This window comes from Danio rerio, chromosome 4 (assembly GCF_049306965.1).
Source record: "Danio rerio strain Tuebingen ecotype United States chromosome 4, GRCz12tu, whole genome shotgun sequence".
In the NCBI taxonomy this organism is placed as follows: Eukaryota; Metazoa; Chordata; class Actinopteri; order Cypriniformes; family Danionidae; genus Danio; species Danio rerio.
The window spans coordinates 17,332,999-17,347,884 of NC_133179.1; the positions used below are offsets into that span (position 1 = coordinate 17,332,999).

Here is a 14,886-nt window from a genome sequence, read left to right on the forward strand (position 1 = left end):
AGGATTTGAATCCACAACTCCATCATCAGAATACATGTGCTTAACCACTTGCACCACTGTGACTTTCACACTTTACACTGGTATTTTGGACACTTTGTTGCATTTAATAACCACTGTTTATCACAATCAAAAGAGGGATTTGAACTCCAGGCTTCTGCACGGAACATGTAGCTGATTATCCACTGAGCCAGTGACCAGCGAAACAGACTCTTCATACAATCATTTTATTTATTAAAACTAAAGTGTTTCAACTGTTCAAGACTCGTTTTTGGATTGATTTAAAGTGTCACATGCAGAAATAATAAATCATTTAACTGATAACACGAACATCATTCGTAAACATTCATTTATTCAAGTTATTTGAAATAAAAACAAGAGTCTCATTCGCCTTGAAGCTTCTTGTGATCTGAACGACTTTAATTAACAGCTTCAGGTGTTATTGATCAGGCTGGAGGTGAAATACTGAAGTGGATCTTCAGGATCAGGATTAGACAAGCGCTCGAGAAAAGAAAAGTCTTGATTTAATTCACTTTTCATGTATTAATGCAGGTCCTCTTATTGTCCACAAGATGGAGCTGAAGCACTGATCTGCTCTCATGCATCTGTTAGAAATGAAGCTGCCAGTTAATGTTTACTTGTCATTATTATCATCAATTTAAATAAATTGAAAGCAATCTCCATTTAAACACATTTATATCTCCAAACATGCCGTTTGCACACAACAATTAAGTCAAATGCTACTTTTAATGTGCACAGTGACATCAAAACAAAACAAGTTTAAGTGAACATCACTTAAGACAGATGAGAAAAAGATAAACTGCACAGAGATACAGACTAGATTAGATTAGATTCAACTTTATTGTCATTCCACATGTACAAGTAAAATGCAACGAAATGCAGTTTAGGTCTAACCAGCAGTGCAATAGCAGCAAGTGCAGGATACAGGAATAAGTTATAAAGTGCAGTTATAGAAAACTATGGTGATATTTACAGATGGATGTACTATGAACATTATATACAGGTGCTAAACGAGCCTCTAGAAATCTTTTGTCCTGTTTTCAGTGTTTACACTTGAGGCTTGTGTTATACCACTACCTTACCACATCAGCTTCTTCAGATCCTAAATAAATCATAGATTAGTTTGCAAATTTACGAAAATCAAGCCCCAGTTTAGCCTGATCGAGTTCACTGAAGCGAAAGTGCAGTTCTTCATCCGCTCCACTAGGCGGCGCGAGCGACTTCACGTCCTGTCTGACTCAGCTTCAGGTGTTTGTTTGACAACAAGGAGCGCGTGATGACAGACACCAAAACAAAACGCGTGCAGTTTGATTAAAAATAAACAATTTACAAATGACAGCTTAGCGACAGACTCTTAATGTGTTTAAACAGCACATATTCCAGCTCAACAGCAAATTAAAGCAGCGCAATCTGCGATAAAGTGCAGGAATGGAGTGAAGAGACTCACCTGTAAGTGTCATTTCTCTTTAAGTCATTGTTTTGCTTGTACAATCACTGACATGAGCTGTGGAACAGCTTGTTAACTTGCTTGTTAAATGCTTGTTAAAAAGGTGAACTGATTTGGTTTTGAACAGCTGCAGTGTTTAATACTGTACCTGTCAACTAGACAATATCTGTATATCTGTACATGTGATCTTCTGTTTATGAGCTGTTATGTTGATGATGAAGTGATGAACTCTGGTGTTTTAGATGTGTTTTCTGCTGTTAAGTGTTCATTTGTGTGTTTCCTCTCCAGAGTGAAGGTTGTGTTTGGACTGTTCAGCCAACAGAATCAGAGCTCTGGGACATTTGACAGCCATGGACTGTAAGGATGGACGTCTGCTGCTGGACAGGTGAGACCCGCACCTTGTGTTTGAGGTTTGGTGTGTCGGTTACCATCATTTTCTTTCTGGAGGGTCGTCCCTCAGGAAAGGAAATGATGGTAACCGAAATGGGAGGAGAAGGGACGAGGGTCCAGATTTTTATACAGCTAAATTTATTTTGTGGTAAAAAGCAGCATAACCCCTGCTGTACATGGCCCCGTAGGTCAGGGTGGGACCCAACCCATCCCACCCCTTCTTTCACACCACATTCACACATATCGCAGTGATCTGGCTGGGATTGAACCAGCGACCTCTTAACCCATGAGGCATTGCTCTACCACTGAGCCACAGATCACATAAATAAAGATGTGCTGGAACTCATATTTGACTATTATTTCACTGCCTGATGTGCAATAAAGGAGCAGAGCTGGGCTTTGAACCCAAGTCTTTATGACAGCCTTCAGCATGGAGCACATGTGTTCAGCCAGTAGCGCCACTGTGACTTTCACTCTAGTTTGAGGAGTTAAGCAAAGTTTGTCAGATATAATGGCGTTTATTTAATCTGTGCAACAGTGAGATTTGAACCCAGGACTTCTTACTTGCAACACAACTCTCTAACCACTGAGCCACAGATCTGTTGTCTGAGCACATGCTGGGAATTATATTTCACTCTGCTTTTACAATTATTCTGTTAAAACAGGCAGAAGGAGGATTTGGACCCTTGATTCAATCATCAAGAGAAGATTCACACATATCACAGCAATCTGGTTGGGATTATACCAGCAACCTCTTAACCCATGAGGCATTGCTCTACCACTGAGCCACAGATCTCACACAGGATGACATGCTGGAATTTATATTTGACTATTATTTTACTTCCGGGTGTGCAATAAATGAGCAGAGCTGGGCTTTGAATCCAAGTCTCTACTACAGCCTATACCATGGAGAACATGTGTTCTGACAGGAGCACCACTGTGGCTTTCACAGATGTTTGAGGAGTTTAGCAAAGTTTGTCTGATGAAATGCTGTTCATTTAATATATATGAGACTTGAACACAGGACTTCTTAATATTAATGCAGCACTCTAACCACTGAGCCACAAATATGTGGGCTGTGTTTATGGTGGAACTTATATTTCACTCTGATTTTACAACAATCCTGTTAAAAGAGGCTGAAACAGGATTTGAATCTCTAACTCCATCACCCTGAAACCATGTCTATAACCACATGCACCACTGTGCCTACAACACTGAAAGCACATGTGTTTGACTCGTTGTCAGATCTAATAACATATTTAGCATCATTTAAAGAGGGATTTGAACCCACAACAGTGAACACGTCTAACCAGATGCACCACTGTGACTTTCGTGCTAAATGCTGGTGTTTTGGAGACTTTGTTACATTTTAGGACATCTATCTTCACAATTAAAAGTGACATTTAAACCCATGGGTCATATTTAAAAGTAAGGTTTCATTTCCAGACTTGAGCACAGAGAGTGCAGCTGATTATCCACTGAGACACAGAGCCTGTAATAAGGGCAGGAGATTTTCACACACTTTTTTTATTCAGCTCCTGATATTCTAATCTTTCAGTCTATTATCTGTGTAAGTATGTGTGACAAAGTTATTTCTGCTGTCCGAGTAATTTTGAGATGACCTTAAGATGTCAGATGCACAACTAATAAGCTTGAAGCTTCTTGTTAGCTGAAGGTCCTTCATTATCAGCCTCAGGTGTTTTGAATCAGGTTGGAGGTGAACTGGAGAGTGGATCTACAGGATCAGGATCAGACAACTGCTTGAGAGAAAAAAAGGCTCGATTTAATTCAGATTTCGTGTATTAATGCAGATCCACATATTGTCCACAAGATGGAGCTGAAACACTGATCTGATGACTTTCACCTCTGTTTTAAATGAAGCTGCCATTAAATGCGTTGATGCATGAGAACAAATCAGTGTTTGAGCTCCGTCTTGTGGACAATATGTGGATCTGCATTAATACACGAAAAATTAAGCACTAAAAGGAAAAATCCTGATCCTGAAGATCCACTCTCCAGTTCACCTCCAACCTTATTCAAAACACCTGGGGCTGTTAATGAAGGACCTTCAACTAACAAGCGTCAAGCTATGCTGACACAGTCTAATTCAAACAAACACCTGCTCTCATATGGAAGTCACAGTGGTGCAAGTGGTTAAACACATGTTCTCTGATGCTGGAGTTGTGAGTTCAAATCCTGCTTCAGCTTTTTGATGTTTTAACAGAATAATATAAAATCAGAGTGAAATATAATTTCCAGCATGTTTTCCTACAAGAGATCTGTGGCTCAGTGGTTAGAGTTTTGTGTTACCATTAAGAAGTCCTGGGTTCAAATCTCGTTATTGCATTGATGAAATAAGTGGCATTATATCTGACAAACTTTGCTTAACTCCTCAACCAAGAGTGAAAGTCACAGTGGTGCTACTGGCTGAACACATGTTCTCCATGCTGAAGACTATCATAAAGACTTGGGTTCGAAGCCCAGCTCTGCTCCTTTATTGCACATCAGGCAGTGAAATATTAGTCAAATATGAGCTCCAGCACATCTTTTTTTATGTGATCTGTGGCTCAGTGGTAGAGCACTGCCTCATGGGTTAAGAGGTTGCTGGTTCAATCCCAGTCAGATCACTGCGATATGTGTGAATGTGGTGTGAAAGAAAGGGTGGGATGGGTCGGGTCCCACTCTGACCTACGGGGCCATGTACAGCAGGGGTTATGCTGCTTTTTACCACAAAATTAAATTTAGCTGTATAAAAATCTGGACCCCTGTCCCTTCTCCCCCCATTTCGGTTACCATCATTTCCTTTCCAGAGGGACGACCCTCCAGAAAGAAAATGATGGTAACCGACACACCAAACCTCAAACACAAGGTGCGGGTCTCACCTGTCCTGCAGCAGACGTCCATCCTTACAGTCCATGGCTGTCAAATGTCCCAGAGCTCTGATTCTGTAGGCTGAACAGTCCAAACACAACCTTCATTCTGGAGAGGAAACACACAAATGAACACTTAACAGCAGAAAACACATCTAAAACATCAGAATTCATCACTTCATCATCAACATAACAGCTCATAAACAGAAGATCACATGTACAGATATATAGATATTGTCTAGTTGACAGGTACAGTATTAAACACTGCAGCTCAACAAAAGCACTTTAATTGACTTTTTTAACAAGCATAAGTCCAGATTTATGCCTCTTTACTCTAGAAATATCTTATTTATAATCATTTAAAAAAAGCTATAAACAGTCTTACCATGACATTAGCAAGAAACATGTAAACAATCAGATATTTCAAGGAGGCTGAGACAAGCATCATGCATGCTTATTTGCCCGATGGCACTTTCTAAAACATTTACATTAAAGACAGCATCAAAATCAGCTTTGATTGTCAGTGTTCAACACATTTGATCCATCACACCATATGAACTGACAGACGAGTCCTGTTATAATGACACCATTTAAACTACATATCAATGACTTAAAAAAATTAAATGTAAAGACTGTTCCACAGCTCATGTCAGTGATTGTACAAGCAAAACAATGACTTAAAGAGAAATGACACTTACAGGTGAGTCTCTTCACTCCATTCCTGCACTTTATCGCAGATTCCGATGCTTTAATTTGCTGTTGAGCTGGAATATGTGCTGTTTAAACACATTAAGAGTCTGTCGCTGAGCTGTCATCTGTAAATTTTGTATTTAAATCAAACTGCGCGTGTTTTGTTTTGGTGTCTGTCATCACGCGCTCCTTGTTGTCAAACAAACACCTGAAGCTGTGAGTCAGACTGGACGCGAAGCCGCTCGCGCCGCCTCGTGGAGCGGGTGAAGAACTGCACTTCCGCTTCTAAAAACGTAGTTTCACTTTGTTCAGTTACTGAAAACATATAATTTTACACTTTATTATCTGCATACTCATCCTCTAAAGTTGAGCTTTTGAGATTATCAGCTCTCTCTTGCGAGCAAGAGTCCCTATATGAGTAAATACTATAACAATAGTACCAACACAGCAAATTCCAATCCAACATAGCAGTGTATCTACCTCTATACCACAGATCTTGATCCTGAACATCTGAAAGAAGTTATATTTGAGTCTTCACCTGTCATGTGCCTTGTGAATAAACAATACAACCACTAAAGTCACACTGCTGTGCTCAAACCTCTCACTTCATTGCAATCTTAGTTCAGTTTAGGTGTGTTTTAGTCAGTTGAGCCACTGCTGTTTACACACTAACTGCACACTGTTTCAGACACTTTGATGAATTTACTGCAGCTCATGGTTTCAACACAAGCAATAATGAGATTTGAACTCACGTCTTCTTGACTAACACACCACACTTTAATGCTGAGCCACTGAGTCTCCAGTCTTTACTCTTTATTAAAACTAAAGTGTTTCAACTGTTCGAGACTCATTTTTGGATTGATTTAAAATGTCACATGCAGAAATAATAATTCATTAAACTGATAACACGAACATCATTCGTAAACATTCATTTATTCAAGTTATTTGAAATAAAAACAAGAGTCTCATTCGCCTTGAAGCTTCTTGTGATCTGAAAGACTTTAATAACAGCATCAGGTGTTATTGATCAGGCTGGAGGTGAAATACTGAAGTGGATCTTCAGGATCAGGATTAGACAAGCGCTCGAGAAAAGAAAAGTCTTGATTTAATTCAGTTTTCATGTATTAATGCAGGTCCTCTTAATGTCCACAAGATGGAGCTGAAGCACTGATCTGCTCTCATGCATCTGTTAGAAATAAAGCTGCCAGTTAATGTTTACTTGTCATTATTATCATCAGTTTAAATAAATTGAAAGCAATCTCCATTTAAACACATTCATATCTCCAAACATGCCGTTTGCACACAATAATTAAGTCAAATGCTACTTTTAATGTGCACAGTGACATCAAAACAAAACAAGTTTAAGTGAACACTTAAGACAGATGTGAAACAGATAAACTGCACAGAGACACAGACTAAACGAGCTTCTGGAAATCTTTTGTCCTGTTCTCAGTGTTTACACTTGAGGCTTGTGTTATACCACTACCTTACCACATCAGCTTCTTCAGATCCTAAATAAATCATAGATTAGTTTGCAAATTTACGAAAATCAAGCCCCAGTTTAGCCTGATCCAGTTCACTGAAGCGAAAGTGCAGTTCTTCATCCGCTCCACTAGGCGGCGCGAGCGACTTCACGTCCTGTCTGACTCAGCTTCAGGTGTTTGTTTGACAACAAGGAGCGCGTGATGACAGACACCAAAACAAAACGCGTGCAGTTTGATTTAAATACACAATTTACAAATGACAGCTTAGCGACAGACTCTTAATGTGTTTAAACAGCACATATTCCAGCTCAACAGCAAATTAAAGCAGCGGAATCTGCGATAAAGTGCAGGAATGGAGTGAAGAGACTCACCTGTAAGTGTCATTTCTCTTTTAAGTCATTGTTTTGCTTGTACAATCACTGACATGAGCTGTGGAACAGCTTGTTAACTTGCTTGTTAAATGCTTGTTAAAAAGGTGAACTGATTTGGTTTTGAACAGCTGCAGTGTTTAATACTGTACCTGTCAACTAGACAATATCTGTATATCTGTACATGTGATCTTCTTCTGTTTATGAGTTGTTACGTTGATGATGAAGTGATGAACTCTGGTGTTTTAGATGTGTTTTCTGCTGTTAAATGTTCATTTGTGTGTTTCCTCTCCAGAATGAAGGTTGTGTTTGGACTGTTCAGCCTACAGAATCAGAGCTCTGGGACATTTGACAGCCATGGACTGTAAGGATGGACGTCTGCTGCTGGACAGGTGAGACCCGCACCTTGTGTTTGAGGTTTGGTGTGTCGGTTACCATCATTTTCTTTCTGGGGGGTCGTCCCTCTGGAAAGGAAATGATGGTAACCGAAACGGGAGGAGAAGGGACGGGGGTCCAGAATTTTATACAGCTAAATTTATTTTGTGGTAAAAAGCAGCATAACCCCTGCTGTACATGGCCCCGTAGGTCAGGGTGGGACCCGACCCATCCCACCCCTTCTTTCACACCACATTCACACATATCACAGTGATCTGGCTGGGATTGAACCAGCGACCTCTAAACCCATGAGGCATTGCTCTACCACTGAGCCACAGATCACATAAAGAAAGATGTGCTGGAACTCATATTTGACTAATATTTCACTGCCTGATGTGCAATAAAGGAGCAGAGCTGGGCTTAGAACCCAAGTCTTTATGACAGCCTTCAGCATGGAGAACATGTGTTCAGCCAGTAGCACCACTGTGACTTTCACTCTAGGTTGAGGAGTTTAGCAAAGTTTGTCAGATATAATGGCGTTTATTTAATGTGTGCAATAATGAGATTTGAACCCAGGACTTCTTACTTGCAACACAACTCTCTAACCACTGAGCCACAGATCTGTTGTCTGTACACATGCTGGGAATTATATTTCACTCTGATTTTACAATTATTCTGTTAAAACAGGCAGAAGGAGGATTTGGACCCTTGAATCAATCATCAAGAGAAGATTCACACATATCACAGCAATCTGGTTGGGATTATACCAGCAACCTCTTAAACCATGAGGCATTGCTCTACCACTGAGCCACAGATCTCACACAGGATGACATGCTGGAATTTATATTTGACTATTATTTTACTTCCGGGTGTGCAATAAATGAACAGAGCTGGGCTTTGAATCCAAGTCTCTACTACAGCCTATACCATGGAGAACATGTGTTCTGGCAGTAGCACCACTGTGGCTTTCACAGATGTTTGAGGAGTTTAGCAAAGTTTGTCTGATGAAATGCTGTTCATTTAATATATTTGAGACTTGAACACAGGACTTCTTAATATTAATGCAGCACTCTAACCACTGAGCCACAGATATGTGGGATGTGTTTATGGTGGAACTTATATTTCACTCTGATTTTACAACAATCCTGTTAAAAGAGGCTGAAACAGGATTTGAACCTCTAACTCCATCACCCTAAAACCATGCCTATAACCACATGCACCACTGTGCCTACAACACTGAAAGCACATGTGTTTGACTTGTTGTCAGATCTAATAACATATTTAGCATCATTTAAAGAGGGATTTGAACCCACAACAGTGAACACGTTTAACCAGATGTACCATTGTGACTTTCGTGCTAAATGCTGGTGTTTTGGAGACTTTGTTACATTTTAGGACATCTATCTTCACATTTAAAAGTGACATTTAAACCCATGAGTCATATTTAAAAGTAAGGTTTAATTTCCAGACTTGAGCACAGAGAGTGCAGCTGATTATCCACTGAGACACAGAGCCTGTAATAAGGGCAGGAGATTTTCACACACTTTTTTATTCAGCTCCTGATATTCTAATCTTTCAGTCTATTATCTGTGTAAGTATGTGTGACAAAGTTATTTCTGCTGTCCGAGTAATTTTGAGATGACCTTAAGATGTCAGATGCACAACTAATAAGCTTGAAGCTTCTTGTTAGCTGAAGGTCCTTCATTATCAGCCTCAGGTGTTTTGAATCAGGTTGGAGGTGAACTGGAGAGTGGATCTACAGGATCAGGATCAGACAACTGCTTGAGAGAAAAAAAGGCTCGATTTAATTCAGATTTCGTGTATTAATGCAGATCCACATATTGTCCACAAGATGGAGCTGAAACACTGATCTGATGACTTTCATCTCTGTTTTAAATGAAGCTGCCATTAAATGCGTTGATGCATGAGAACAAATCAGTGTTTCAGCTCCGTCTTGTGGACAATATGTGGATCTGCATTAATACACGAAAAATTAAGCACTAAAAGGAAAAATCCTGATCCTGAAGATCCACTCTCCAGTTCACCTCCAACCTTATTCAAAACACCTGGGGCTGTTAATGAAGGACCTTCAACTAACAAGCGTCAAGCTATGCTGACACAGTCTAATTCAAACAAACACCGGCTCTCATATGGAAGTCACAGTGGTGCAAGTGGTTAAACACATGTTCTCTGATGCTGGAGTTGTGAGTTCAAATCCTGCTTCAGCTTTTTGATGTTTTAACAGAATAATATAAAATCAGAGTGAAATATAAATTCCAGCATGTGTTCCTACAAGAGATCTGTGGCTCAGTGGTTAGAGCTTTGCGTTACCATTAAGAAGTCCTGGGTTCAAATCTCGTTATTGCATTGATGAAATAAGTGGCATTATATCTGACAAACTTTGCTAAACTCCTCAACCAAGAGTGAAAGTCACAGTGGTGCTACTGGCTGAACACATGTTCTCCATGCTGAAGACTATCATAAAGACTTGGGTTCAAAGCCCAGCTCTGCTCCTTTGTTGCACACCAAGCAGTGAAATATTAGTCAAATATGAGTTCCAGCACATCTTTCTTTATGTGATCTGTGGCTCAGTGGTAGAGCAATGCCTCATGGGTTAAGAGGTCGCTGGTTCAATCCCAGCCAGATCACTGCGATATGTGTGAATGTGGTGTGAAAGAAGGGGTGGGATGGGTCGGGTCCCACCCTGACCTACGGGGCCATGTACAGCAGGGGTTATGCTGCTTTTTACCACAAAATAAATTTAGCTGTATAAAAATCTGGACCCTCGTCCCTTCTCCCCCCGTTTCGGTTACCATCATTTCCTTTCCAGAGGGACGACCCTCCAGAAAGAAAATGATGGTAACCGACACACCAAACCTCAAACACAAGGTGCGGGTCTCACCTGTCCAGCAGCAGACGTCCATCCTTACAGTCCATGGCTGTCAAATGTCCCAGAGCTCTGATTCTGTAGGCTGAACAGTCCAAACACAACCTTCATTCTGGAGAGGAAACACACAAATGAACACTTAACAGCAGAAAACACATCTAAAACACCAGAATTCATCACTTCATCATCAACGTAACAGCTCATAAACAGAAGATCACATATAAATATAGATATTGTCTAGTTGACAGGTACAGTATTAAACACTGCAGCTCAACAAAAGCTCTTTAATTGACTTTTTTAACAAGCATAAGTCCAGATTTATGCCTCTTTACTCTAGAAATATCTTATTTATACTCATTTAAAAAAACTATAAACAGTCTTACCATGACATTAGCAAGAAACATGTAAACAATCAGATATTTCAAGAAGGCTGAGACAAGCATCATGCATGCGTTTTTGCCTGATGGCACTTTTTAAAACATTTACATTAAAGACAGCATCAAAATCAGCTTTGATTGTCAGTGTTCAACACATTTGATCCATCACAACATATGAACTGACAGACGAGTCCTGTTATAATGACACCATTTAAACTACATATCAATGATTTAAAAAAAAATAAAATGTAAAGACTGTTCCACAGCTCATGTCAGTGATTGTACAAGCAAAACAATGACTTAAAGAGAAATGACACTTACAGGTGAGTCTCTTCACTCCATTCCTGCACTTTATCGCAGATTCCGCTGCTTTAATTTGCTGTTGAGCTGGAATATGTGCTGTTTAAACACATTAAGAGTCTGTCGCTGAGCTGTCATCTGTAAATTGTGTATTTAAATCAAACTGCACGCGTTTTGTTTTGGTGTCTGTCATCACGCGCTCCTTGTTGTCAAACAAACACCTGAAGCTGTTAGTCAGACTGGACGCGAAGCCGCTCGCGCCGCCTCGTGGAGCGGGTGAAGAACTGCACTTCCGCTTCTAAAAACGTAGTTTCACTTTGGTCAGTTGCTGAAAACATATGATTTTACACTTTATTATCTGCATACTCATCCTCTAAAGTTGAGCTTTTGAGATTATCAGCTCTCTCTTGTGAGCAAGAGTCCCAAATGAGTAAATGCTATAACAATAGTACCAACACAGCAAATTCCAATCCAACACAGCAGTGCTTCTACCTCTATACCACAGATCTTGCTCCTGAACATCTGAAGGAAGTTATATTTGAGTCTTCACCTGTCACGTGCTTGTGAATAAACAATACAACCACTTAAGTCACACTGCTGGGCTCGAACCTGTGACTTCATTGCAATCTTAGTTCAGTTTAGGTGTGTTTTAGTCAGTGGAGCCACTGCTGTTTACACATTAACTGTACACTGTTTCAGACACTTTGATGAATTTACTGCAGCTCATGGTTTCAACACAAGCAATAATGAGATTTGAACTCACGTCTTCTTGACTAACACACCACACTTTAATGCTGAGCCACTGAGTCTCCAGTCTTTACTCTTTAATAAAACTAAAGTGTTTCAACTGTTCAAGACTCATTTTTGGATTGCTTTAAAGTGTCACATGCAGAAATAATAATTCATTAAACTGATAACACAAACATCATTCGTAAACATTCATTTATTCAAGTTATTTGAAATAAAAACAAGAGTCTCATTCGCCTTGAAGCTTCTTGTGATCTGAAAGACTTTAATTAACAGCATCAGGTGTTATTGATCAGGCTGGAGGTGAAATACTGAAGTGGATCTTCAGGATCAGGATTAGACAAGCGCTCGAGAAAAGAAAAGTCTTGATTTAATTCACTTTTCATGTATTAATGCAGGTCCTCTTATTGTCCACAAGATGGAGCTGAAGCACTGATCTGCTCTCATGCATCTGTTAGAAATAAAGCTGCACAGAGACACAGACTAAACGAGCCTCTGGAAATCTTTTGTCCTGTTTTCAGTGTTTACACTTGAGGCTTTTGTTATACCACTACCTTACCACATCAGCTTCTTCAGATCCTAAATAAATCATAGATTAGTTTGCAAATTTACGAAAATCAAGCCCCAGTTTAGCCTGATCGAGTTCACTGAAGCGAAAGTGCAGTTCTTCACCCGCTCCACTAGGCGGCGCGAGCGGCTTCGCGTCCAGTCTGACTCACAGCTTCAGGTGTTTGTTTGACAACAAGGAGCGCGTCATGACAGACACCTAAACAAAACGCGTGCAGTTTGATTTAAATACACAATTTACAAATGACAGCTTAGCGACAGACTCTTAATGTGTTTAAACAGCACATATTCCAGCTCAACAGTAAATTAAAGCAGCGGAATCTGCGATAAAGTGCAGGAATGGAGTGAAGAGACTCACCTGTAAGTGTCATTTCTCTTTAAGTCATTGCTTTGCTTGTAAAGTGACTGACATGAGCTGTGGAACAGCTTGTTAACTTGCTTGTTAAATGCTTGTTAAAAAGGTGAACTGATTTGGTTTTGAACAGCTGCAGTGTTTAATACTGTACCTGTCAACTAGACAATATCTGTATATCTGTACATGTGATCTTCTGTTTATAAGCTGTTATGTTGATGATGAAGTGATGAATTCTGGTGTTTTAGATGTGTTTTCTGCTGTTAAATGTTCATTTGTGTGTTTCCTCTCCAGAATGAAGGTTGTGTTTGGACTGTTCAGCCAACAGAATCAGAGCTCTGGGACAGTTGACAGCCATGGACTGTAAGGATGGACGTCTGCTGCTTGACAGGTGAGACCCGCACCTTGTGTTTGAGGTTTGGTGTGTCGGTTACCATCATTTTCTTTCTGGAGGGTCGTCCCTCTGGAAAGGAAATGATGGTAACCGAAACGGGAGGAGAAGGGACGGGGGTCCAGAATTTTATACAGCTAAATTTATTTTGTGGTAAAAAGCAGCATAACCCCTGCTGTACATGGCCCCGTAGGTCAGGGTGGGACCCGACCCATCCCACCCCTTCTTTCACACCACATTCACACATATCGCAGTGGTCTGGCTGGGATTGAACCAGCGACCTCTTCACCCATGAGGCATTGCTCTACCACTGAGCCACAGATCACATAAATAAAGATGTGCTGGAACTCATATTTGACTAATATTTCACTGCCTGATGTGCAATAAAGGAGCAGAGCTGGGCTTTGAACCCAAGTCTTTATGATAGTCTTCAGCATGGAGAACATGTGTTCAGCCAGTAGCGCCACTGTGGCTTTCACTCTTGGTTGAGGAGTTAAGCAAAGTTTGTCAGATATAATGGCGTTTATTTCATGTGTGCAATAATGATATTTGAACCCAGGACTTCTTACTTGCAACACAACTCTCTAACCACTGAGCCACAGATCTGTTGTCTGTACACATGCTGGGAATTATATTTCACTCTGCTTTTACAATCATTCTGTTAAAACAGGCAGAAGGAGGATTTGGACCCTTGATTCAATCATCAAGAGAAGATTCACACATATCACAGCAATCTGGTTGGGATTATACCAGCAACCTCTTAACCCATGAGGCATTGCTCTACCACTGAGCCACAGATCTCACGAAGGATGACATGCTTGAATTTATATTTAACTATTATTTTACTTCCGGGTGTGCAATAAATGAGCAGAGCTGGGCTTTGAATCCAAGTCTCTACTACAGCCTATACCATGGAGAACATGTGTTCTGACAGGAGCACCACTGTGGCTTTCACAGATGTTTGAGGAGTTTAGCAAAGTTTGTCTGATGAAATGCTGTTCATTTAATATATTTGAGACTTGAACACAGGACTTCTTAATATTAATGCAGCACTTTAACCACTGAGCCACAAATATGTGGGCTGTGTTTATGGTGGAACTTATATTTCACTCTGATTTTACAACAATCCTGTTAAAAGAGGCTGAAACAGGATTTGAATCTCTAACTCCATCACCCTGAAACCATGTCTATAACCACATGCACCACTGTGCCTACAACACTGAAAGCACATGTGTTTGACTTGTTGTCAGATCTAATAACATATTTAGCATCATTTAAAGAGGGATTTGAACCCACAACAGTGAACACGTCTAACCAGATGCACCACTGTGACTTTCGTGCTAAATGCTGGTGTTTTGGAGACTTTGTTACATTTTAGGACATCTATCTTCACATTTAAAAGTGACATTTAAACCCATGAGTCATATTTAAAAGTAAGGTTTAATTTCCAGACTTGAGCACAGAGAGTGCAGCTGAATATCCACTGAGACACAGAGCCTGTAATAAGGGCAGGAGATTTTCACACACTTTTTTATTCAGCTCCTGATAATCTAATCATTTCAGTCTATTATCTGTGTAAGTATGTGTAACAAAGTTATTTCTGCTGTCCGAGTAATTTTGAGA

At 40.1% G+C, this 14,886-nt stretch overlaps 3 long non-coding RNA genes across 3 annotated transcripts; all 3 read left to right on the top strand.

Moving 5' to 3' along the window:
- Positions 1 to 1,258: 1,258 nt before the first annotated feature.
- LOC110439359 (uncharacterized) lies at positions 1,259 to 3,278 on the top strand. The gene is made up of 3 exons (XR_011011508.2): positions 1,259 to 1,467; positions 1,754 to 1,850; positions 2,521 to 3,278. It is a non-coding gene; the product is annotated as an uncharacterized lncRNA (long non-coding RNA).
- A 3,786-nt stretch (positions 3,279 to 7,064) lies between these two features.
- On the top strand, positions 7,065 to 9,088 carry LOC141381614 (uncharacterized). The gene is made up of 3 exons (XR_012402049.1): positions 7,065 to 7,272; positions 7,563 to 7,659; positions 8,330 to 9,088. It is a non-coding gene; the product is annotated as an uncharacterized lncRNA (long non-coding RNA).
- Positions 9,089 to 12,672: 3,584 nt separating this feature from the next.
- LOC141381612 (uncharacterized) lies at positions 12,673 to 14,679 on the top strand. Its single transcript, XR_012402046.1, has 3 exons — positions 12,673 to 12,880; positions 13,167 to 13,288; positions 13,866 to 14,679. It is a non-coding gene; the product is annotated as an uncharacterized lncRNA (long non-coding RNA).
- Positions 14,680 to 14,886: the final 207 nt, after the last annotated feature.